This window comes from Passer domesticus, chromosome 13, assembly GCF_036417665.1.
Source record: "Passer domesticus isolate bPasDom1 chromosome 13, bPasDom1.hap1, whole genome shotgun sequence".
NCBI lineage: Eukaryota > Metazoa > Chordata > Aves > Passeriformes > Passeridae > Passer > Passer domesticus.
This window is the reverse complement of record NC_087486.1, coordinates 2,773,448-2,799,802: the sequence shown is the minus strand read 5'-3', so window position 1 is coordinate 2,799,802 and position 26,355 is coordinate 2,773,448. Positions and strand designations below refer to the sequence as shown.

The 26,355-nt window shown below is 43.0% G+C and overlaps 1 long non-coding RNA gene across 1 annotated transcript; it reads right to left on the bottom strand.

Annotated features, from left to right (window-relative positions):
* Positions 1–231: 231 nt before the first annotated feature.
* Positions 232–9,166, bottom strand: LOC135280426 (uncharacterized). The gene is made up of 4 exons (XR_010347377.1): positions 8,617–9,166; positions 6,732–6,919; positions 1,302–1,467; positions 232–397 (listed from the first exon to the last, which is right to left on the bottom strand). It is a non-coding gene; the product is annotated as an uncharacterized LOC135280426 (long non-coding RNA).
* Between the last annotated feature and the right edge of the window lie 17,189 nt (positions 9,167–26,355).

Here is a 26,355-nt window from a genome sequence, read left to right as displayed (position 1 = left end):
ATCCTGTTTCAAAATAAAAATTCCCAACAAAAAGCAGTCCCAGAAATTTTTCCTCGGTGTCGCTGACTTAAAATAATTGAATATTTGCTTGAGAAACCCAAGACAAAGAAGGAAGTGCTGCATTTTCACTTTCAACCAAAATGAGAATTTATTTATATGTAGAGATGAACGAGCTTGGTCAGATTAAACATCTGGATCAACTTTCAGTGAAGTTTTCAAAGGTCACTTCATATTCACTGAAAATGCAGCTCTTAGGACAGTTCATCACCAAGACAGCAGAAATCTCATTGTTAGTTGATCCCTCAGGTTTTCCACCACAAGGAGAGTCTGATTTTCAGGCTTGGTTTAATATCATCTATCAAAATCAGGTCACTTGAAGGTATCTTCATTTAATCATCTGGAAATTAAAGTGCCCAAAGTAATTTGTTTCACTGAAAATGATTGTGCTTGGAGCTGACTTGGACCAGAGTTTGACTATGAAATATCAGAGTTCGAATATCTAAACGCTAAATCTGAGACAAGTTATCAGAGAGATGCTCCTAAACCTGATCTCTTTTACCTTTATTTCATCTGCAGTTCGAGCTCTGTGAGATCGCAGTTCTCTGAATCAGAATTACTCCATATTTTATGCAAATGAAATGACATTATGGTGCCAATTGGCTCCTGACTCAAACTGACTAGCAAAGAATTTAATTATATCCATTATTAAATGTTTGTACTCCCCGGATCCAACTCCTTAAAAACAACAGTGATGAATTTACAGATTCCTATTCCCATCTCTCCAAGTCTGGCAGGGGGTGGAAACTTTGCTGAATTAAAAATATTGCTATTTAAAGTCTTCCACAGATTCATTTCCTCAGACAGTGAACTCAGTGGCAGAGCCTCCTGGTCTCTGTAACTTTGCTGGCTGCTGAACTTAGAGTAATTTTCAACCATGCAGTGGGTTCTCACAAACTTTATTAATTTTGTTTTTAAGCTGTATCCTTCAGCCACGCACATAAGTGGGAAATCTTTTCCTTATTTTTTAATTTATTTTTTATATACAGGGCTTGAAAAGGAGAATTGCAGGAGTTAAGGGATGGGAAGAAGTGACTTTGCCAGAGTTTCTGGCTTGGCTGCAGTGTGGAGTTGTTGCCTGGGCGATTTTGTTCATGGGAGGTCTTTCCCTGGCAAAGCCTGCTCAGCTTCACAGGCGCCACAGCAATTTCATCAAAGTTCATTATGCTGGGGAGGGTACCACCAATAAAACGAGATTACAAGTGTCTCCAACCAGCCCTTAAAGACATAACTCCCAGTTTTACCTTTTGCCACATCCCTGTCTGTGGTCCTGTAATGCACAGAGAGATTTGCACCTAAGATAGGGACTATCCCACAGCTTAATTGAACTGGAAAACTCCTGGAGAATTTGATTCAATTTGTCTTGCGACAGAACCTTCTTTTGTTTTCGGTGGAGACAGAGTTCTTCATCTAAAACAGAAATCAGAACAGTTTAATCACATGTTTTCAGGGAGGTGGGAGTATTCAGGCTAAAAGACATTAAGCCCAGCCTAGATCTCTATCAAGGCTGATCTATATTAAATGTTGATCAACGGTATTTAACGCTCAAAGCGCTTCCAGGGAGGATTCATTCCAAGTCGAGGGGGAATCAATAACCAGGGAACATTTATGGCTCTGGGTTTGGTGATCAGATCTCCACACTCTGCTTTATGAACTGACACCTCCAGAATTTTCCTTCTTTCTGTCTGACCCAGGTTCAGGATACATTTGGCCTTGATGTAAAATTATGGATATCCAAAGAAAGACAAAGACAGATTGAGTGTGGCATCAGTAGTTTTGTGCTTTCCATTCTGTTCACACAAGTGTAAAGTAGTTATTCCCAGCTAAACTGCAGTTGGGAGAACTGGTACCCAATTTCTGCTAAAAGGTGGGATGGAACACCATTAAAAAGCATTAAAGCACCATTAAAACCTCAATTTATTTTCACATCTTGCTGGATTTTGCTTTGCTCTGGATATCAAAGGTCAGATAACCACTCCAAATTCCACTCTGTTCTTAGGGATGAATACCCCAGATATGAAGGCTGAAATATTAATTTTCCTGATACAACAGGTACAGGAGTTCTTTATCTAGGAAGTTGGTCACTACTTAAATTGATTTCAAGAAAAGCATTTTAGATAAACTTTAAACTGAAAAGCCAAGTCTTGAAAGGTCATTGTCTTTCTACTTCAGTTTTTTTTAGATGTTGACAGATTTTACACTCCAAAATAATGAGAAACAATAAAAAACATGACTAAACTGGATTTATTCTGCTCCAAGCTATTTTTGAGTTTGTGCAGAACAGACCTGGCATCAGCAGACTGGTTCCCAGGTTTCACTGTCAAGACTAAGAACATGATGTTACCTATTTTATGAGCTAGGTGAAAATTTTATCTAGCCCAAGATGTGTAGGAAAACTCAGGTCACACCATCATAACAGCATCCTTTCGCCCCAGCTTTCAACACAACCTTGTAGAATTACATGGAATAATAACACAGAAGGAAAAACAACTTCAAATGGCACTCTCTGAAACACCTCCACTTCAATTTATTCACCCAAATTCTGTTGTGATTATGAACTACACATCTACAATGAAATTTTATCTGAAATACAGTTTATTAGAATGGACTGTACATCTGCTCCAGGCAAATACACGGAATTCTCTACATGGGCCTTCCTTCTTTTCCTTCCAGTGCATCAGGCTCCTCGGGCTTTTCTGAGAAGTCCCAACAATCATGTTTGGACAATACTGGACAATTTATATACATCAGGAAACACAGAGAAATCTCTGCCCTGGAGGGCTGCTGGTCTGAGGTTGTGATGTGATTAAAGGAAGCTGAGATCTCACAAGCAACTGGAAAATAAGGAGCACCAAGAGCTCCAAGAGGGCACATTTGTTCTGAATGCAGAGCACAGGTCTTCCTCTGAATGACTGGGTTAACCACAGCTATTTCTGATTCCATCCTCGCTGTCTCAGCTTTGAAATGCATGTCCAGACAATGAGCAGTGACAGAGAGGGAGCTGCAGGCTGCTCCAGTGCATCCAGCAGCTCCAGGTATGGTTCAGGTGAGAATTAAAATTGGCATGGATTCCTCAGGTGCTGAATCACTGGCCTTGTGGGCCTCAGTGGCTGCTTTGAATCATTTGTTTACTAATATTTGAAGCACGCTGGTATTTTTCTTTATTAGAAGGGTTTACTTCAGGAATGCTTTCTGTCCTGGAGTCCTGAAAGTGCTGGATGCTCTTTGTTCCAGTGGGCACCAACTCTCACCATTATCTAGGGACTGGGGATAGGCCAAGATAAAACATCCCAGAGGTCAACCTAGAAAGGTGAAAGCTGACCTGGCCCCACTCTCCCCCCAAAAATGGCCCTTCCAAGATGTGAGAAGGCAGGTTTTTCCTTAGTGTCGGCGTTTATCCCATATTTTATCCCGTTCTCCACTGGTGCCATTGGACAGAGTGCACTGGTGAAGCTCACGGCCTGCTCAGTTAGGCCTCGCATTGAACAATAAATCTCATTTCACATGTACCAACAGAAAAGAAATAGAAGCTGCAGTGCTGGAACATGTTTTGGCAGAGTTAAAGTAGATTTCACTCCTTTTAGTGCCTTCCCTATTCCCCTGTTGTTCCATGTCCCCCAGATTCAGGGAGCAAGTGAAATTTATTTCCCAGATAAATCCCCAAGATCTCAGGAGATAGTGTGGAGAAGGTGAGACTCCCAGACCCCAGACAGACACTAAAACTATTTGTGTACCTTAAAATACAAATCCAGCACTGCCTGATTTCCCAAAGTCAGGGCTCTATTTTATAAACATTTTGGCATTACTGCCCCATTCATTACTGGGTGATTGTTTCTCACTCTGTTTTCTCAATGTATATATATAATTTTTTTAATTTTTTTTTTTTTTTTTTTTTTTTTTTTTTTTTGCACACGCTATAATTATTACAGCCCAGCTTCTTCTTTTTCATTTTGATCCTTTGTAAAGCCAGTCATTACCCTGCCTCAGCCTGGCTTCCCGAAATGTCAAGATTAAAATGGGGCATGAAAGCTTATGCAAGAGTGAGTCAGTGGAGCAATTTGAACCAATAAATATCAAAGCAGTCTCTAAGAAGTAAGCAATTCATTTGATACCACATCTTTCAGCAAGTCTTTAGAGGATTTTCCTCTGCTGGGTTACACCCTGATATTTACGTCTTGATCTCTCCACTGTGCAAAAGTCAGAGTTTGCCTCATTAATGTGATGCTCTGTCAGGCAAACAGTTCTGTCTGCAAAACACATCAGACCAGCCTCCCCTCTCAGTGCTCAGCAGTGCTATCAGCCATCAAAATAAATATTCCACAGGCCTGCTTTGCTCCTCCGTCTCTGCAATTAGTGATATTTTATTAGTTAATGAATCAGGTAACGTCAGGAATGTGCCAATATCCATTTCTTATGGCACTGGAGGTAAATGAGTTGTCAGGACAAGAACTTCGATATAAAAGTGCCAGTGAGAGGTGCTGAGTCTAACAGGGCACAAAAACAATGGCTCTGTTTTCACAGCTACGTCCTGCTGCTACTGCTTTTTTCCTCACTGCTTTCAATCTGATGAGTGTAACAACTCCTGCCTTTGATTTTTTGCCATGGACTCCTGCACCATTGTCTTTCCCTCTTACGTTATCCCCTTCCCCTGCCAAGGCCATGTTTTATTTTGCTCCTATCCAAGGACCATTCAATAAAAGCCAAGACCCCCTGAAGCAAAGTTGCAGCACTGGAAAATTCCATCTCTTCAGAGTTCCTTCAAATCCAAATTTCTCAAACAGAGTTGCTGCCTGCAAAAAGCCCAATTAAACCCTGGCTTAAATGCTGCTTACTTGACTCAGGATGAGGATGGAAAAATATTGTTTTCCACATACCAATCTCTGTTTATTAATAAACAGCCGGTTCACTCAGCACAAGGTGTGTCCTGGGCCTCATTTGCACCTCACAGTCATTGACCTCAGGTGTTTTATTCTGTGTCTCACAGCTTTTACTGCCCTTTATGGGCTCTTCCTCTGCATCTTGAGGTTGGTTCAAAGGGATGACATTTTTGTGACCCCTCCTAATTTCTTTCTGCTTTAATTAATAGACAATGTAAAATAGTCTGAATTGTTTCCTGCTCGCACTTGGATCCCATGCAAGCAAATTACTCTAGATACACATGAGATATTTTATAATCAAAAGCAAGGAAGAATTATCTATGAGAAAATCTATTTCCTCAAGTGGAAATGTTTGAGAACTCCTGACACAGGATCCCTTTTGCAATGTGTAAACTGTGATTTATCCCATCTAACAGTATCACACATCTAATTTCAGCCCTTTTACACAAACATTTGCCTAAAAAATAAATTCATATTTCACAAATTATTGCAGTGTTTTCCATACCAAACCCTGCATCTCATTTAATGCCATTTGTATGCATTGTTTTCTAGGGAAAGATGTTCACAGTTTCCCTTCCTATGCATGTTTATCTCTCCATTTCTATTAATTGTTGAACACATGAATTAATTTCAGATATATTTTACAGAAGGGTGGAGGGCTGAAAGGTACTGACCCTAACAAGTATTGAGCAAGTGGATAACCAGGAAAAAAATCCCTGTTAATAAGAAAATGTCAGTGTGAGCTTTCACATTTATTATAACTTAAGTCTCCATTCTTAGAAAATTATTTTTTTCTTCATGCTTAGAGGACTTTTTTGTTAACATTATCCCAGCACCATGAGGCTTTAGGTTTCTTTTAGCATAAAAGAATATCCAATATCCAAGATTAAAGGCTGACAGAGCCTTACAGCTGAGTAACCCCTGGAAGCTGAACGTGCCAGAATTTAGGGAGAAGTGTCCTGTGGACACCTATGAAGTGCAGCCATGGAACACTGGATGCTTTTTCTCATTCTTTGTTCACTCTGTGCCTCACATCCCACCCAATAATTAGTCCTGGCAGCTTCATGTTGGTGCCTTTGCTTTGCCTTTTGTTTACCTATGATGATATCACAAAAAGTGTGTACATTTCATCCTCTCTCCTTTATTTTTATGATTTGGCTCTGGGCCTGGGGTGCCAACACAAAATCACTAATTGTGGAGTAACAAGCCAAGGCCTTTGAAATGCACTTTGTAATAGAATGGTTTCATTATTTATTTATTTTTAATCATACAAGTAGACAGGAATAGGAGAAACTGATGTGGATTTCTTCAATTCCACAATTCTGATAAGAGCTGCCTGTTTTAACAGAAAATGGCAGGGGTGGAAATAAGGTTGCTGCATTTTAGGAAAATCAATCCCATCCAGGAAAGCTGAATGAAATCTCACCTGAGCTATTCTGAGGACCAAACAAGTTTACAAAATCATGGAGTCATGGAGTGGTTTGGGCTCTAAAAAGGAAAATTTGAAGACAGGAGTCAGTCCTCCCTTGCCAAATGTGGGACAACGCATTGCCTCAAAAATGGGAATATTTCACAGCACTCAGTGATTTCCTCTGTCTCATCAAGTATGGAACAACACAGAGGCAGAGACTCACAGATACTTGTGCACCAAAAATCAGGAAGCTAAAGGAAGTGTAAATACCTCAGCTTCTCCTACTAAATTTGCTCCTGTCACAGAGATTCCTCAGGATGTTTTTTAAGCTTTTAAGGGGAAAAAAGTAATTATCTGTAGCAAAGTTTGCAGAGAAAAAACCTCACCTGTGTCTGCCTTGGTGCTAAAAGCTGATTTCTCCTGGCTGAGCAGAAGGGCTGTGATGTGCAGAGGGATTTCAGAAGGAGCTGGGAACCTCCCTGAATCCTGGATGGGCTCAGAACAGCCAACACTCACTCACTGTTCTTTTATTTTTGGAGAATTTCTTCCATCTCACTTTCCTTTACAGGACTTGCTGTGAAAACAGGGAAAGAAATCCTTCTTGAAAACAGCAAGTCTGAAGGTAAATGATTATTTTTGCTCTGTGTTGGGACTTAAAAAGTCAGGTGGGAAGTTCAGGGTCTCTATTCTTTCATAAATACCAGGAGCACTTAAAAACCCCTGCCATGAGAATGCTTTTTACTATGAAATGATTGAACTTGGATGCTTCATACGAGCACAGGTTCATTCATTTTCCTGTGCTTGTTAAACCTTTCTCCCTGTAAATGCAGCATTTACTTTTTGATGGCAGAATTAACTTTCCAAAAACTTACAAGGGAAGCAGTTAATCTTGTGGAACTTAAAATAAAGAAGGAATAGATTCTTCAATAAATCTTGCCTTCCACATCTGACTTCCCTTGTCCAGAAACATTTACTAGAACATTACAGACATTCCCCATTAAATTAAAATTCATAGAAATCTCACACAAGGGCTATATTTGAATTCATTTTATGGCCCTAATGGTCATTTTTTCCCATGTTTTTCTTAGTAACTGAAAGTTGGTAGAAGCTGCCAAAACAGCAAATACAGAGAATTCCCTCGGGAATGCCCCACGAATTCCAGTTCTCAGACTGGCTGCCATTTCCTATTGATCTCAGTCATGATGAAGTATTAATTTGTACACAGTTGAATGCCCACATTTTTTTAAAAAATCTAATTCAAATAGCTATGAAGCCTTGGCAGCTCTTAACAGAGATGAATTCTTGCTTCCCTCTCCTGTGAACCAGCTGTTGGCATCAGTTGTGTCATGGAGAAAGATCTCAGAGGTCTTTTACCTCAGGTCAGGACTGTCACAGGAAACCCCTTAATGTAATTTATTGAATGAATTTATCAACCTATACCTTAATAGCTAAACTTGTAGCTTTCCCTTTCCAAAGATTTCCCAATATTGCTTCTTTTCCCTTCCCAAATATTTCAGACTATGAGTTTATTTCAGTGCCCTGCCAGCAAGGATCCTCCTCACCCAGAGCTAAGTTGACTCCTAGATAATTTATTCCTATTTTTTCTTGCATTACCATCATGCTTTAATGTCCTTCCCTGTCTCTAAACTATGATGTTTATAAGGAACAATCATATCCTTTGCCTAAATAAATCTTGCTTGATTTACCCTGATTAAACATGGAAAGTTCTTTGAGTCTTTTCTTGTATTAAAATCTACTCTTTTCTCTGATTATCCCAATAGAATCAGAGCTTTTTTAGTGACAGAAAACATTCTCTTGAGGGAAAATGATAATGACACTTGATGATGACTTAAAAAACCAGCTACTTCACATGAGAATTTCTTCTGAAGTTGCCAGAGCCAGGAATGTTTGCATGGAATTTCCATACCGTTAATACATGTTTTCTTTTGCTGTAATTTTAACCTTAATTTTGACCTCTTGGATTTTAACAGATTTGCTTTAGTGATGCAGTGTTTTTAAGGCTATTGGTATTACCCTAAATTGCTGTTCTGTAAGGTCAGCCTTAACCCCAATTTAACACAGCTCTCTTGGCTTGTGAAAAGCAATAATAAGGAATTGACATTTTGCCAATTACACATTATAATCCTTGGAGATAAACCCCGAGCCAGCCCCGTTGTCTCGGGCCTGGCAGAATCAACTGCACAATTTGTGGATTTCTGTTTAAGAACTTAATGAATTATCATTGTCCACAAATGATTTTCTAAATCAAACCTGAGAAGTGGAAGAAATCAGTAATGATGTCTCGTTAGTAACACGAGCTCCTGCTCCCTCCAGAGAGGCCTTTCTGCTCCTGCCTCATATTGCAACATCGGATCAAGTATTTCACTTCACAGCGCCAAACTTGCTTTGGGATCTTCTTCTTTCTTCAGTAACCTGCAGCTGAGGGAGGGCACGGCTGTTTTGTTCCAAAACTCAGGTTTTGAAGAGGCAAGATGTGGCTTAGGAGCTCTGCACCTGTGCCAGCATCGCCAGCTGAAGCTCCAGCCTGAGCCATACCTGACAACGATATTTTGGGTGCCAATTTAATGATCTTAGTGATGATCTGGCTTAGAAACAGGAGAAGGGGGTTCTTTCCCGAGATCTGTTTCTTCAGACACCTTTTCTCAGTCTATTTCCCTTTCTTTTTGGTCGTGGCAGGGCAGTGAGGGAAACCTGTCTCTCATTATCTTGTTGTACCCTGGCCACCACCGGGGCCTTGATCTCAGCTGGGGCCTCAGGCACCACAGCAGTACAAATACTAATAGCACAGGGGAGCCCTTTGGTGAATATTTTTTGTTATAGATTCTCTAAGATGCTTTAAGGACTCCTTTTCTGATGGGACTATTTTACAAATTTTACCCGTAAATCAAATAAATATGGCAGTAGTGAAGAGGCTTTAAAAATGACACCTTTGTGGTGGAGGAGTCAGACAAGCAAGTTGTAGGATGTATTTCTATGAACACAATTAGAACAAAGCTGCTTTTTGAACTGCCTGGTTATGAACTGCTTGTGAGTAATGCGAGCTCGGTGTGTGCAAGAACATTAGAACAAAATTAATCATCAATAAATCACTCAGCAAATAATTCTCCCTCTCTGACATCCCGATTCCTAATTACCTCGCTGTCTTTCATTTGCTAATGGCAGTTAAAGCCCCAATCAATTTCCTAGTAGGAAACCTAGTGAAGAAAAATATCTGTGGAAAGAGGTTGAGAACATGTGATTGTTGAAATAAAGAGTTTGAGGCAGGTTTTAGCGGCTTTTTTCCTCCTTTTCACCTTTCACTTTTTCTGGATTTCCGTTATTTTGTTCTTCACTGATTTTTTCTTTGCTGCACTGTCCCTGGGTATGAGAGTGGTGGAGTTGTAGTGGCAGAAGATAAAAAGCATTTCATGGATCCTACTTTCTTCTTAGCAGTGCTTGAATGTTGATAAGCAAATCTTTTTTGAGGCTCACTTTTGAAAGTATTGGACTGTCAGGGCAGAGAGGCACTCCAACAAAATGTGGGGGGAATTCTTGGGAGCAGCAATTTTATGAGTGATGCTTCCTGCACCCAACATCTTATTTTCCTGACTTCATATCACATTGTGCCCTGAGGCAGTATCACATCTGGCAGCTGCCTGCCTCCACCTTACTGCTGCAGCAGCTTGAGGAAAGGGGGAAATGCCCTGACTGAAAAGGCACCCAGAGCAGCAATGGTTTTATGTGTGTTTTTCTGTTTTTCACACTCCCAAATCCTGCAGACAAGATGCTGCACAAGGAAAGGAGCTGTAGTAAAAGTGGGGTGGCTTTGCTTTGGGCCAAACACAAGCTCAGTGTTACACTCATTAAAAAACTTTCCTGAGGACTGAAGGGACTCCTTTGCCTTCAAAACATAAATGTACTCCTATCTCTATGGTAGGAAAGGAATCAACCAGATTTATTATAATAAAAATCCCACTCCTTTCTTTCCCCCCAGATGCAAACTGCACCTTAGAGATCTGTTTCCTTTCCAGCCCCTCAGGATGGCTGCCCTGTTTCTGTTGGTTTCTAGGCACCTTTCCACCTCAATCTGCCTTGCCAAAACCATCAGATATCTCTGTCATGTGAACTAGGCAGCGAGCCAGCAGGTCAGGGCTTACACAATTTGTGGCGCCTACTTAAAGTGTCTGAGATTCTTACCAAGCAGTCTGAACCTGGGGCAAAGTGTAATTCTTTCCCTCTCGACCCTATTTCTAAAATCACACAAAGGTAAACCATGGCACTGGTGGGTTGCTCGGCTTTTTTTATTTTTCTGTGGTGGGGGACTCAGAAAATCCTGCTTTGTGGTAAAGGTGCAAAGCAGCTCGTGTGACAAATGTCAAAAAAAAAAAAAAAAGCAGGTTGGGTTAAAAGGAGCTGTATCTAGAAACAGGGTATGAGAGCCTTGCCCAGGCTTTAGTGACTTCTTTCTCAGGCAACATTTTCATTGAGCTGAATTGGGGATTTCCTGTCACCAATGAATTTTTAGGCACAGTGCAATACAGGCTGGCTACGTTGCATTTAATTACAAATATACACATTTTCCCAGGCATGAATGGTATTATAATGCTTTAACCGAGGTGAACGTGGAAAAATTGAGTCTGCCAAAAAATGACCTGGGGAGAAAGAATTTTAAAAAGAACAATTCTTCCAGTTCCTGTTGCATTTTCTTCCTCTTTAGCTGCTGTCTGGTTCCACATAGTTTTGCTGTGTTCCTCCTCAGAGCATTGCCACACCGCTCCTGCTCTGACCCAAACACACCCACGCCCTCAGCCAGGTCCTGTCTGTCTTCCCAGCCTCAATTTTTACATTTTCTCCTCTGCAACACCTACCTACTCCACTCACACATGGCTTGAAAGCAGAATAAAATGGAAGAATAACCCTCTGCCTGCCTGTCATCTCCTGAGACCACAGGGACACTGGACATAAAGTGCTCCCTGATTGTTCTGTGACCTCCCCATGGCAGGAGCTCTATGGATGACACTGTGCAGTGCCAGAATTTAGCACTGGTGTTTTATTAAATGTTCCAGGCAGACTCCAGCTGGGTTTTGGTGCAGGTGGAGCCGGGGTTTGCTGAGGTTCTGAGCAGCTCCAGCCTCGCTGCTCCCTGCAGATGCTGGGCTGCTCCTCCACAAAAAAATGCACCATCACTCGCCTTTTCTTCTGCCAGGAGCTGAAACACATGGCCTGACTTGGGCAGGGATTTTTCCTTCCTCCTCTTCCTCCAGGACAGAGCTGTGAGACTTCAGTCTGGGCCTCTCTCACCATCCCAGAGGCAGCAAAATTGGGAATTGCTGCCAAGTCAGGGAGCCCCACGGTGCCCCTGGGATCCCATCCCTCATGTCTCTGGATGGCTCCTTTTCCTCCTGTCCTCACCTCAAACACATTGAGTGAAAGTGAATTCCCCTCCAGCAGCCACTCAATAATTGGAATTTCAGCTGCTGTGCATTGCCATGCTCTTACACATGCTCAATGCATTTAATCATAAAAAGAGCTCATGGATGGAAAACACATGCCCAGTGTGGGCAGGCCAGCCTGACAGCTCTGAGTCAAAGAAATTGTGGATATACCCCACAAAAAATTCCAGGAAACTTTTTCTTTAGGTTACACACAGAACACATAAATGAAGTTATAAAAATCAGCTGTGCTCTTTTGCTTCATTTCGTGTTTTAGTTGTTTGGGTTTCTTTCACCCCAAAATGAATATTTCCCTGGGCCTCTAATAGTTTATCCCTCAGAAATACATTTTGTTCCTCAGCAGCATTAATTTGTACACCAGAGCTGTGTTAGCATTGGGACGCTGGATGGAAGCCACAGCAGACTTGTAAATTGGATTTTTCAGACATCTGCAGGAAAGGATCACACTTCTTCAGTTTTCTAGGAACATGTAACAGCTTTTATGACTGGAAAAAACCACTGGGAGATGGTGAAAGCTGGGCCTGCATGGGTTGAACTTGGACGAGGGTCAGGGTTTGGGGGCTGCTGCCAGGACAGTGCCAGGGGGGAGCAGAGGGCAAGATTTAGATGGATTTTGGGCAAATAAAATGGGAAATTCAGCAGGTTGATACCAGCACAGAAGATCTGCTCCATGATGCTGGTGATGGCAGCATTGGCACCTCTGCCATGGCACTGGGAGTACCCAAACCCAGCCTCCTCCAGGCTCCCATTCCTCCATCCTGGGATCAACTGGCTGGGAAAAGATTTACTTGCCTTGTGCAAAGGTGTTGTGCTGCCACAGACACTCTGCCCTGAGGGATTTCAGAGGGATTTACAGGCTAATTAATAAGGAGCAAAGGCTGACTGGTAGAAATGCCAATTTAAAGCCCATCACTGCGCCCTGGATGGGACAGAAAGCTGCAGCACACGAGGGATGGCTGCACACAGCATTTTTGGGCTGCTCTGTCCCTCAAGCATGGCCAGAATAGGAGCATAAATAAAAGTTTTACTAACTCAGCTACCACGGGAGTGTTGGGAGCCAGCAGTGCAGGCCCGGAGTTACATCATCTACTCTCATGTTTTTCTTACTCATGCCCAGAAGTATGAGGAAATACTCTTCTTCAAAAGAATATTTTGCATCTCAATAAGCTGCTTCATCCAAGATCTCAAAGGGCTCTATATCCAGTCATTAAGTGCAATTCCTATCACGCTGGTGCTCGTGGAGAAGCTGGTAACTGAACTCAGAAGGATGCACCCAGGAGACCTGACCCCCCCTGCACTCTTTCTTAACCTGCAAATTACATTTTCCTTAAAAACAAATAAATGAGCCTAAAAATCCCTAAGAAGCTTTAGTTACAGAAAGAACAGCAAGAAGCACGGTCTGGGTTAGTGATACCACAAACCCTCATGCTTAGGCTGGAACTGTTGGAAATATTCAAGAGCCTGTATGGAAATATAACTGCAACCATGTGGCTTTGGGAAGTCATCACATGCCCAGCCTGTTACTGGCTTCAGGAGCTGGGTGCAACTCCTTCAGTGTTTATAGAAACAGAAAGCTGGCTGGGAAACAAGGCTGCGTGAATTCCTGGGAGTGCAGCACTTCTCCAACGTCTGATATTTCCTCTTTGCTGATATGATGATATCTGAGGCTGGAAGCCTGGAAAGTCTGGCACATGGTGCTGGCAAACTGGCAATGTATGACAGTATTCTTTTGATTCTGAATGCAGATACCTTGATAGTGTGCAAGAGTTTTAATCTTAATAATAACTCAGTGTGTGAGGATGGGAAACAAGAGGAGAAGAAGGAATTAACTGAAGTCAGAAAACTCTCTCTTTTGTTCCAGTCCTGCTGTTTTGGTGGTGGGAAGGAAGAGTAAAATTCCTTCCTGACAAGGCTGGCGCATTTGCAACAAAGAGCTTGGGAAAGGAGGGAGCAGAATCCTGAGAGAAAAAGCAAAATCTGTGTGTGTGGCAGATTAACTCATCCCAGAGACTCCTGGGACAAGGTGTGCCCACCTGTCAGTGCTTCAGCTGCAGACAGAGCAGGACACTGGCTCTAATGAACCTTTGTGACTCTAATTAGCCTTTGTGACTCTAATGAGCCCTTTCCAGGCTCTTGGGCTACGGTTCTGAATTCAAAACTTCAGACTAAGGGTCTGCCTGTGTTATAGTTCACAAGTGAAGATTCTTTAGGATGATGGCCTGTCACTGCTAAAATTCCTGAAGAATGCAGGTAAGAAAACCTGTTTGTGTCCGAGGCATCTCAGTTTGCCTCAGCCATGTGAAGGTTTTACCCCCAGATCTGTCTCCATTATTTGCAAACTTTTGTCTTTTTGTACATTCCCAGAGGACTCCCTGGAAAACAAAATCTCCACATTTATGCAGATTACAATCCTGAGCACTTCCTTTGTTTCTGAATTTCAAGTGAGTTGTGTGTCTCACAGCAGTGGAGGGATGTGCCATAAAATAGATTTGCACTTAAATCATGTCTCCATGCCTTCTTCAACCAGCAAAATGATAAAGGATTTGATTATACAAGCATTGCAGGGACTTCAAGAAGCTGGGATCCCAAGCCTCCCCTTCCCATCCTCAAGGGGAAAACAGGACATTTGCCATAATTTCAGTACCACAACTCCCCACCATTCTCAGGGAGAAGGCTCAGCTTGGGGACCAAGGTATGAAAAGCATCTCCTGGGCCTGGAAGCTCCAAACAAGATTTTGAAATGCTCCTCCTAAAGAAAGAGCCCAGACTGATATTATGATGTCCCTGTCTCATTTTTCTGATAGCTGACACACCCATAAAATGAGTAGAGAGGGGAGATAACTGAATGCAAATGTCATATTTAAATCCCAAGTGAATAATCCCAGAATTTGGAAATCCAACTATTTATACAGGACTTGTATAATGATTCCAAAATCTTTGTCCCAGTGCCTGGCTAGAATCTCAACACTGAGAAAAATGTCATTTTTTTAGTTCCACTGGCCTTTCAGTGCCCTCTTTGGCTGCTGACCCTGAGGACTTTCTTTTCATTTCATTGGTGTTAGACACAGGTTCCAATCTCATTCTTTCATCTTCCAAACCCACTCCTTATCATTACTCTATATTCCAACCCAGACTGATATAAATACAGTTTTGGTCTTGTTTCTCTCATTTCTTTTTATTTTTAACTACAAAATTCAATCAAAGCTTGACAAATAAAAGTTTAGCTGCTTGATTGATGCAAAATATGACTCAGTGGCAGATCTTGAAATGAATATGCAATATTTCAAGCAATTTTCAAGGCTCCCCCTTTCTTTTTAATGCAGGAAACTAGAAAAGAAGCGAAGTGAAATGAAATGGTCCCTTCATAGAAAGACTCCCATCTGAAAATTGTTTTAATTCAGGGCAGCCGTGGGTATAGTTTACATAATAAAAAGCAGTTTTACTAAAGTGTCTGTGGTTATACTTACCCAGTGTAGAGGTCCTGATCAAAGCTGCCTTGCAGCCAAAGTCATCAGCATCCCGACAGCGTGCTCTGCTGAAAAGGACTTTCTTTCTCAGCTGGGATGGCTCAGACCCACTCCCAAGAAACCCAAAGCTAAGCAGAAAAGATGGTGTAAAACCAGACACCTTTTTTTGCTGTTTCGGTATTGGGGAGAGCTGCGATGGAAATGTGGATTTTTCATTATTATTATTTTATTTTATTTTTATTTTTATTTTTATTTTTATTTTTATTTTTATTTTTATTTTTATTTTTATTTTTATGTATTTTTATTTTTATGTATTTTATTTTATTTTATTTTATTTTATTTTATTTTATTTTATTTTATTTTATTTTATTTTATTTTATTTTATTTTATTTTATTTTATTTTATTTTATTTTATTTTATTTTATTTTTCTCCATGAGCAGTCAGAGTTAGGGCTTGGTGTGAGCAGCCATGAGACTGGGGATGGTCACTGCTCCTCTGTTTCCCTTACCAGCTGCAGGGAGGGACAAGGCTCAGAAGGAGCATGCCTCGATCTCTGCAGAATAAATTTCAGAGCTGAGGATGTAAAGGCAGAATGAATTCCCCTCATCACAGAACAGATTAATTTCCCAACAAGTCAGCCTGTTTTCCCTTCCCTCAGCTCCCAGCTGTATTCTGCAGGCCTTGCAGAAAGGAAGGTGCACTATTGTGTTACAGTGATGTGACAAAGGCAGCCAAGGAGGGGCAGATATTGAGTGTACAAAGCTGCTTCCCCAGCTGATCCAGGACCGGGCATATCTCACCCCACAGGAGCCTTTTGGTTTTGGGTTGCCCCTTGGTCTTTTCATGTTTCCTCCCTCCCCTAAGTATGTCACTTCTAAACATCAACCAAATACTTCTCTGGGCACAAAATGAGGCCGCTACAGGCCTTGTTCTTTTGAACTGGGATCCAGTTTGATTGGCGTCTCCTGACTTTTGGTAAACTGTGTGTTCTGAAGTGTGAGAGAGATCCCTGCAGCAATAATGTCCATATCAAATCATAATTAAAAACAGCAGTGAGGAATGTGCTGAGATTTGAACTGTAGACCTCCCAGGCCTAAAGCCCAAACTGCAAAACAGGACTTAAAAGGCTCATGGAAGCTTTAAACATCAGACATTTAATCACAACGAGTCTGTAGGGATGATTTCCAAAAAAAGAAACTAAATCGCACCACCACAGAGAATAATAACAAGATCTGAGCTGTGTGTTAGAGCAGAGAGACAGTTCCTTCACAAAGGGGTCACACGCTGTGCATCTACTTTTCCATCTACCAACGACAGCTTGAACATTTTCAAAGACATCTGCAGTGGGAACCACATCGAGCCAAAGCTGGGGGAGAGGGAAGGAGGCTCTGAAGCAAGAGGATAACGTGCTTGTGATGCAGTGGCAGCCTGCCATGAGTGGGAGGGCTCCACCCAAAAGCATCAAAAATAAATTAACACACCTATCTTTTCTTAGACTTCTTGGAACCTCGACAGGTACTGCTGTCGGTTTCCTTTACTAAGAGATGCACTTCTCCCAAACTGGGTCAGCGAGGAGGTGAACGAATAAAAAAGGTCAAGTCTCTGGGTCTGCCTGCCTCAGTTCCTAAGAGCAGATACGCAGGGATGGCATAAAAATGGGCAAATGTCAATGGAATGTCCTGCTCCTCTTTAAAAGTGGACAGCTGTGGCTCACCAGTGAGACCAATGAGTGGAAATAAAGTGAAAAAAAGTTTGAACTGCTGTTTTTCTCATGGACCGCAATAGGACTTGAGAATCTCCATTGATGCCAAAGCAGGGCTGAGTTTAAAGTGTGGGATTCTGATGAAATGTTGGTGACAAATGAGCTGGGCTCTGAATGGAGTGCAGCCCATAGGCTGTGTGCCTGCTTCACTGGCAGGGGGGACCCACAGTATTGAAAAATCCCAAATTCACGTCATGCTGCCCAGCAGGGATCAGCCTGACCCTTTGCCTACAGGCACAGGTACATGGCTAAACACTGGTTTTCACACAGCCCTGTCAGTGCTGGGGAAGGATTTTCATTTCTGTGGCTTTTTTACAGCCCTGCTGATGTGCTTGGTGACCTTCAAAGCTCTCTGTGACACGGAGCCTGTTTGAGTTCACTGATTAACAAACTGATCACTCTAATTTAAGAGAGTGATGATTTTATTGCCTGTTAGGAAAAGGAGTTGGGTTTGTGGGGTTTCCTGGCCTCTTCCCACAACCTCTCAGCATTGCTGATGGGGATGGATCTTTGACTGATCCTTTCTATCAGCAGAGGTGGAGGGTGGGGATCAAGAAGACTCCCTGGTGCCTGTGTTTGTCCTAACACCTAAATACAATGAGATTTCTATATTTAAGAGAGGTTTTTTCCTTGGTGGCCATGGTGGATGTCTGCTCTCAAGGGTTCCATTGACCGAGGCAACAATGCTAAAGCCAGAACAAGAGTGGAATGTAACTTGGGGGAAATTAAATCATGGAGTCAATCACGGTTGGAAGGGACCTTAAGGTCATCTCCACTGTCCCACCATGGACAGGGACACCTTCCACTATCCCAGTCCAACCTGGCTTTGGATGCTTCCAGGGATCCAGGGGCAGCCCCAGCTGCTCTGGGCACCCTGTGCCAGGGCCTCCCCACCCTCACAGGGAACAATTTCTTCCTATATCCAATCTAAACCTGCTCTCTGTCAGTGTGAAGCCATTCCCCCTGTGCTGTCTTGTAGGAAATAGGAAAAAATCTTGGCTTCTCTTCTGTCCCAAAAAGGAGGGATGGATTAACTATGGAAATTGTAACCCAGATTTGAAATCAACCTGTAACCAATCAAACACATAGATCCTGCAAAAACAAAGAGTGAGACCAAGGATTTTGTTGCCCACAGAGACTTTTTTGGTCACTCAACTGCTCCCTGTCCTAGACTGAAGCACAGAGCTCCAGACATGGCTATGTTGAAACGAGAATGTGATGAGAAAAGGGAGACAAGGGAATGCTAAAGATGACAAAATAGAAGAAGTGGATCATGGGTATGGCTGTGAGAGGCAGGGAGGGAAAATGGGCAGATGGGTGTAGCCACATTCCTTGTACCTGCTCAGGTTAATGCTGTTATGGGAATCCCAGCTGGGATTTCACTGTTTGGGAAAGTGATTTGCAGACCTGCTGGGATTCCCGCCCCAGTCTCTGGTCAGTGCTATTATTTAAGAACTTATTTTGGTTTCTAAAGGGTTCTCTTTGATGCCCTTCAGCATCAGACCTTCCTCACTGTTGTCTTGTACAGGATCTCACACTTGACTTTTTGTAGGAAACACCTTTCAGACTGGTCTGGCCCTCTGGCTCCTCATGATATTTGGGAGAAAACAGAAGAAACATCTTCCAATATTCCTTTCACACCTGAGCCAGGAGCCCTGTCCAGCTGAGAAAGGTGGGACAAAGACAGGAGAGGCAGTAGCAGGACTGAAGGTCTCACAGGAGCATTAATGAGAGGCAGATAATCTCCAGGCTGATCTCTTCACGTGGAGGGAGGAATGCTACTGTTGGTACACGATATCCCCAAGCACACATGGGGCAAGAGGCTGCTGATGACATAATTATTGTGCCTTTACAGCACCTTCAATCCACAGCCAAGATCAAAGGCAAAATCAGGCTTGTGCTCTTACAGTAAAAACAAGGTGACAAAGGGAAGGATTACAGGAGTGAGGGAACATGGAAAGGGATCCCACGTGTGGCTTTCAGCCTTCTGGGACCAGGGTTCAGAGCAGATGGCCCTCACCTCCAGCATTCTTCCTCTGGCACTGTTGTGTTGCAAAGAGATGTTTATTCACCTGTGTGTGTGTAAACACTGATATTTGTCAGGAGCTATTTTTTTAATATCTTGGGATTTTTTGATTTCCAAATTTGTGTGCAGCTTGGAGGTTCATATGCCTATATGGAACTTGATCCAAAGGTGAAGCTTTATGTTGAAACAGAAGTGCTCAAAGTGGCTCAAACCAGACCACCTTGGATGGCAGGACTGGTAGAGCTTCACTGCTGCCCAGCATTCCCCCTGATCCGTTTGGACTCCCAGAAATGGGATCTATTCACCCAGAAGAGAGGCATATTAAGGGTTTTGGGCCAACCTTCAAGTCAGAGCTTTCAGGTCCAGCTTCTCAGGTAGAGCTGTGCCCTGCAGAGCTCACCCTCCATCCCTGGAGGGAACTGGGACAACAGGATGCCTCCTGTACCACACCAGGCTAAAAATAATCCACCAGAACAACAGGCAGCACAACAACTTCTGCGAGATGTTTCTGTCCTCAGCTCTTGGCCAACTTCCTTCCAAGGCTGCCACACTGCCCAGCCTGTCTGAATCCCATCTCCAGCTCCAGGAGTTTCCATCTCATCCTGTGCTCAGGCCATGAATAACTGCCTTGTTATGTACATGCAGGGTGGAAGGGTGGGGTGGAAAAAACCTCTGGTAGGAGCCTGTCTTGAGCTTGCAGTAAATACTTACCCAACAGAAATGAGATTTGGCAGCCGTGAGGAGAACTTCTGGAAAATCATTTCAGGTTCCTAGGAAGTGAGGGAGGCATTTGGTAAAGGGTGGGGACAATTTTCTTTCCCTTGATATTTCTTGTCTGAGAAAGGGGAAGATCTAATTGCTCATTAGTGATCTAAGGAAATCCCCTGTACCTAATAAAATACCCTCTGCACCTTGCCCATGCTTGTCCTGTCCTTAGGGAAGCTTCAGCAGGAACCTGGAGCAGGGAAGTGCCAGATCTGTCCCTCTCCACCAGTCCCAGGAGCTGTGGGAGTCACCCAGGGTGCCTGTCTGGGAATGCCAGGCAGAGAAAGGCAGAGAGCACAGCAAAATCTGTCAGGAGACATCGCTTTAAATCACTGAAAGGTTCCTGTTATTCTAAACCTTTTGACTACCGGGGAATACAAACAGCATAAAGTAATATTTTGTTTTGCTTTTCTTCATTGTGTTCTGTTCTAATCCTTGGAACTAGCCCACAACTATTTACCCAGCAGGGAATAAAATTTGAGGATTAAAGCTACTGTTTAATTCATAATAGATGAGCCTTCAGTGCAATATATTTGTTTTACTGTATAATTTATAAACACCTGGTCTTGCTTCTGCAACTTACAAGGCACCAAGGATTTCTGTACCAATAATAAAGGACATCACTTAACCTAGGCATTTGAATGGTGAAGGGCTTAAAAGTTATCAAAATTAAAAATTCATTGTTTCACAGATTTTTTTTTAACCAACAAAGTCCTTCAATACTTAACCACTTGTTCACAGATATAAACATGTGAAGTAATTGTTTCATTGCTGGGATTATGACTTAAGGCAAAATTTGCACCAGCCTGGAATAATTTATGGGAAATATGTGCATCTCAATCACCTAAATGGGCTGGAGATTATTTACATGTTTTTAAAATATTTTTATATATTATACATATTCCCTATATTTTATACATATTCCATTTAAAATTAAAAATCCAGCTCTATAATGCAGAAGGCCATAAGTGTGTGAGTGCACTCCCTTTAAAAGGAACATTTTTAATATGGAAGTACTCTATATACATTTTTATTCCTTATTTCACTTTGCTGCACTTTTGTTTTTATTCTTGCTGCCACAATTGTTGCTAGAGACCTGAAACAACACATTTGTCTTTGTTCTCCTCCTCCAGTCAGAAAAGTTGGTTGTCCAATCATGGAATTACCTTTAAGTGATGTTCCATTTGCTCTTTACACCACTTCCACCCTTTCTGGTGTTCCTCCTGAAGGGTGGGAAGGTTCTAAATATTAAAAAACGTAGAAAGCAGAACATTGTGGAGAACCTTGTGCTGTTGCGGGGCTGAGCTCTCACACCTGCACCAGGCTGTGAGGACATGAGACAAAATTTGGACATTTTGACTCCAAGGAGTCAAATCCTTTTGCTCAACAGCTCAACTCTTCTCAATCGGCAGAAGGAGCAGCACAAATCTTCACTACCAGAGTTCCACCTGCCCTCTGGGTGGTTGGAGTTTACAGCTCCTCTTGTTTTCCTCACAGCTTTTTTGTTTGCTCCGAGGTTTGCGCGGCGCTTCCGTCCTGTTTGCATCTACAACATCTCGCTCTCATGCAGAGGGTGGAGGCACCTCTGCAGACACTGATTCCTGTAAACTGATGGCTTTGATTAGTTTAGATGAAAGAAGCTCTTATTATAAACCAGCCCATGCTGGGTGCATGTCTGTGGGTGGATGGTTCACCCCGAAAGGAGAGAGAGGCTCCAGACCCAGGGCTGGGGTTTGGTGCTGCAGGAGCTCCATCTGGAGACTTCTAACATCACCCTTTCCATTCCATCCACTGCCTCCTGTGACACTGATAATGCTTTTGAGGTAAATAGGAATGACCACTTTGATTTGGCCATCCCAGAAGTGATTTTGCCCTCAGCACAGACTCAAAGGCCATCCTCCATCCCGAGCCTGAAGGCTGGGGGTAATCAAACCACCAAACAAATTCTCTGCTAATTCAAGGATCTTTATTTGGAACAACTGATTAATTTATTTTGTTCCTCTCTTTTATTTTTCATATTGGCTGTCATGAAGGAACAGAAAATGCAGACAATGCTGGGATTATTGACTATTTGTGATTTTTTGGGGAGCTGTACAGGTGGAACCTTTGACAGGGGGTGCTACATTTGACATTGTTCTGACACAGAAGGAGGATTTTTTGTCAGCTGGGTAATGAGGGAGTAAGGCCTTGTCAGGCTTTAATTTGTGTGAGCAGAATGTGTTTAGACTGGGTGAGGAGGATGTTTTGGCATTGGGCGATGAGGATGTTTGGTTAAGCCGCTTGATAAGTTGGGTAAATCTGACATCAAAGACTTTGATAAGGTATTTCTAAGATCTTTGTGGCTTCAGTGATGTTGTTAGTACAGAAATGATTTCAAGATAAATGAACTGACACTTCACCAGCTAAATAGGTTTCCCCCCCAGTGTATTGTAGGGTGGATCAGTGTACACAGCTCGGGGTGAGCTGGGGAAAGGAATGGTTTCCCAGAACTCTTCCTAGCAAATTGAACAACCACCTGCTGGTCATTTCCTTCTGCTGGGCAGGAGAGGTGTGTACGGGAGGAATGATGAGCTGACACAAGCTCCTTGGATTCTGGCAGCAGAAATCAGGAGACTCGCTGAAATCAGCATGTGATGACTTGCAGGGCTTTCGGTGCAACCAGCACCAAACCCAGCAAAGGCAGCAGGGCTGTAATTAGATCTTACCTAGACAGGAGGCCAACGAGGGCCTTGGGCAGCAGAGCTCCAGCAGGGAGCTACGAGCAGAGCAGGAGACCCAGAAGATGCAGGGATGGTGTCAGATCTCACCCAGAGCTCTGTTTGCTGCAGAGAAAACCCTTAGGGTCCCACAAAGGTCTGTGATCCAAACTCTCTGTGACCTCGTGGGACAGGACAGCACAGCCCCTTGGGAGGCACTGGGGGAGCACTGATGGGCTCAAAGCTTGAAGATGTCCTGGAAATAACCAGGTTGTGGGGCAGGGCTCCCAGGGAATGGGGAATGCCCTTTCCGGGGCACTGAGGAGCAGTGTTCTGCCCGTGGGTAGCCCAGACAGGGTAAAGGTTTCTCCTTTCCCACCAGCACGGGGGGTGAATCATGGGGCTGCTTTGCTTGGCTTCAAGTGGTAGATGACTGTACTCAATCTCAAATTTTCTACCTTTTCCACCACAGCAAAAGGTGATTTTAGTGCAACTAAAGGCAGTGATTTTAGTGCAACTAAAGGCAGTGATTTTAGTGGACTGATGGGGCCAGCAAGGTTCTTCACCCTCAAGTTTGAATTCTGTCCCAGTCTGCCTCCATTGTGGTGGCCCAGGGCTGCTCCAGCTCCTGCAGTTGTTTCCCACCTTCCCCAAGACCTGGTCAAGCAGCTCAGGGGTGGAACTCACCCAGCTGTCCCCAAGGTCTCTGAGAAGACTTTCTTTCACCTCAGTGGGTATTAGAGCACGAAAGCAGCAGGAGGGGTAACCCTTTTTTGGTGCTCTCCACTTAATTTTGTCATGGGATCATTTTTGGATGTAGGTTTTCGTTCCTAAGCTGTGACTGGCCAGGGAATGAAGGTGATGGAAAATAAGGAGAAAAGGAGTTGTTCTTCTAAATAGTAAAAGAGATTTTCTGCGCTGAAGTAAATGCCTGTGTCCTTTCTTTTCCAAGGACTCAATGCAAAACATGGGCCAAACCCAGCTAATGAAATTCTATTTATCTTAATGATCCTCTGGGCACAGGACATCCTTGATGATCAAACTGAGTTGACACCTGCCACTATTAAATTCTGCTCCTCAAAACTCTGAGACAATCCCAGCAGATAAACAATACAACATGGTTCCCATTATGATATTACCATAAAGCCAGACAGCCTCATGTTTACCCCATAAATAATTAGTCACCAGGCAAATCAGAAAAAAAAAAAAATCCCACCATCACCTTAAATTACCTGTCAAACATTTACCTCTGTTTGTCTTTTAGGGCATCTATTTTTTTTGCCGTGTGGTCCTGGTCCTTGATTAGTTTAACAACCCCCCTGCATTTTGACAGCAGAAGAAAAGAAGAGGTGATTATTACAGTTACTGCTCTTGCTTTGCCTTGAAAGTCCATTCTAAAGAAGGCATTAGAGGAGGCTTTCTTGTGGCTGAGAGATCAGATTACCACAATTAAAGTAAAAAGGTGTGGTGCTATTTACTCTGCATGTTATGACACATGAAAGAAAGTGATTCAGGCAAGAAAAATAATTACACATTAATTTGTGTTTGGCAACTTCGTTTCATATACGTGGCCCACAGAGCTTAGATAAAAAGCTATTTTGTCCAGCTTTGTGTAAACTGGGAGGAGGGTTTGTGCTGCAGTTTACGAGGAGGTGTCTGTGTGTGAGTGGGGATGGGGAAATAACCTCCTGATCCTCCACCACGGCTGCATTTTCCACCACGAGGCCCCACAGTGCCCACTGGGTTTCACCCAGCTGAGAAATGGTCCTGCAACGCAGAAACTCGGCCTGGGTTTTGCAAAATTCTCGCAAATTTGGGAATTCCTCAAGGTTTTGAGCAGTTTCTGAGCCTTGCGGGTGATTTGTGTGAATCACAGGCACAGGGGGGATTGTTGGGGTGCCCTGTGCAGGGCCAGGAGCTGGCCTTGGATCATCCTTGTGGGTCTTTTCCAACTCAAGACATTCTGAGATTCTGGGAATTCTGGAAACCCAAATTCACACAGGTTTCTGTAAACTCGGGGTGACTGCAGTGTGGGCTCAGCACAGCTCGGGAGGAAGTTCAGCCTTCACAGCTGAGCAAAATGTGAGCAATAAATTGTGTGGCAGCTCCTCTTGTGCCTTGAAAATATCCCCTTGATCATCCTGGCGATGACACAGGGATGAAAACACAGGGAAGAAAGCTCCAAAACACCCAGGAGGGTTTCAGGGGTGTCCTAGAGAGGCAGGATGTTAGAACTGGGAAGAATGATTCAATCTGAATATGACAGCATGACCACAGTCCCGCTCCCTTACTGTAAATGATCCCACAATAAACCCTTGACAAACTCTCAGACAGTGCAGTTTCTGTGCTAGGCAGATGTTAATTTTACAAAAATGATCTCAAACTGGCATTCCTGCAGCTTTTCATCAAATGGTACACAGACATTTGTAGCAGGTCTGTGAGCACAAGAGCCTCTTCGCTGGGGAAACCACTCTCAAAATTGTAAGAAACAGCCAAAGAAGCTTCAAAAAGAAGATTTGCCATCTTATTTTCATTTTATATTTTCAGAAGAACTCTCTGTAAAAAGTTGTGGAGTCCTTTTGACTTCAGGACAACCAGAAGTTAATGGGGCGATGACAACAGCAGAAGGTTTGGCCCTCAGGAGAATCTCCTCAAATCCCTGCAGGAATAATTGAGTTCAAGCAAACAGCAGGAATTCATAACGTGGAGAGGACAAATGCATGAAATGCAAACCCACAAAACTTCATTTTCCCACAAAGTAAGCTTTTTGCATAAATCATCATTACCCATTGCAGAGAGGAGGTTTTAATATTAATGAAAGGTTGGCCATCCTTATATCAATATGTATGTTGGACTGGCTGCCTGGGTATGGAAATGGAATGTATTTACATTGGTAAATAAAATAAAATTTCTGAACCTACAGGGGGAAATCCAGCCAATGGAATTGTGTTTGTTTCCTCATAAAAGTTTGTGGGACATTTTTTACAGCGCAGTTTAAAATGGTATCATTTATTCTGCGTGCTGATTAAAAATTATATTGATTTAATTTGGCAATTATTGTCCCTTTTCTTACTGCCAACCTATTTTTAGCTTTCCAGACGAGAGACACTGAGCTTTTTTACATACCACTACAAAGCATTAATTCTAATCTGTGAGCTGCAGAGCAGAGGGAACGCAGGATCCTTTGCAAAATGCTTTTCTTGGCATGGCCCTGGCATGGCTGCATGACTGGCAGAGCTGTCAGTGCCTTCTGTAAACTCCACCGGTTCCTCATAATCCCCTGACACTTCTGGCAGTCGTTTATTCTGGGTATTGTGTGGCTCAGCAGCACCAGCACAGCTGCGCCAGGTGAAATGCGAGTTTTTTTTCCTGGTTGTCCATCCCCAGCACGGCTCAGTAGCAGATTTTGTGGATTATTCCCCAGGATTTGCTCCAGCTGTTTGTGGCTCAGGGGTATCACCAGCCAGAGCTGCCTCCTGCCAAACCAAGAACATCAAACATGCAGAAAGGCACTTTCATGTGCAGGACAAAGTGTGTTTATGAGAGCTGCAGAATGTCCATTCTGAGCCACCAGCTGCTTCTGATCCAAACGTTTCTCTCTGGAAATAAACACACGAGTGGTGCAGCCCTTTCTGTGCTTACTGGCAGGTGTCAGCACTAAGAAACATAATTAAGGTCTGGATAGTCCTGGATCATCATGGTACCTCTGCTTGGGAGCTTCAATTCCTTAACATTCACCTGCCCCAGGGACTTGGAAGGTGGCCAGAGCCATCGACAGGTTCATAAAATGTAGGTGGCACCCTCTAAGGTCTCAGAAATGCTTTCAGAAAAACAAACAAA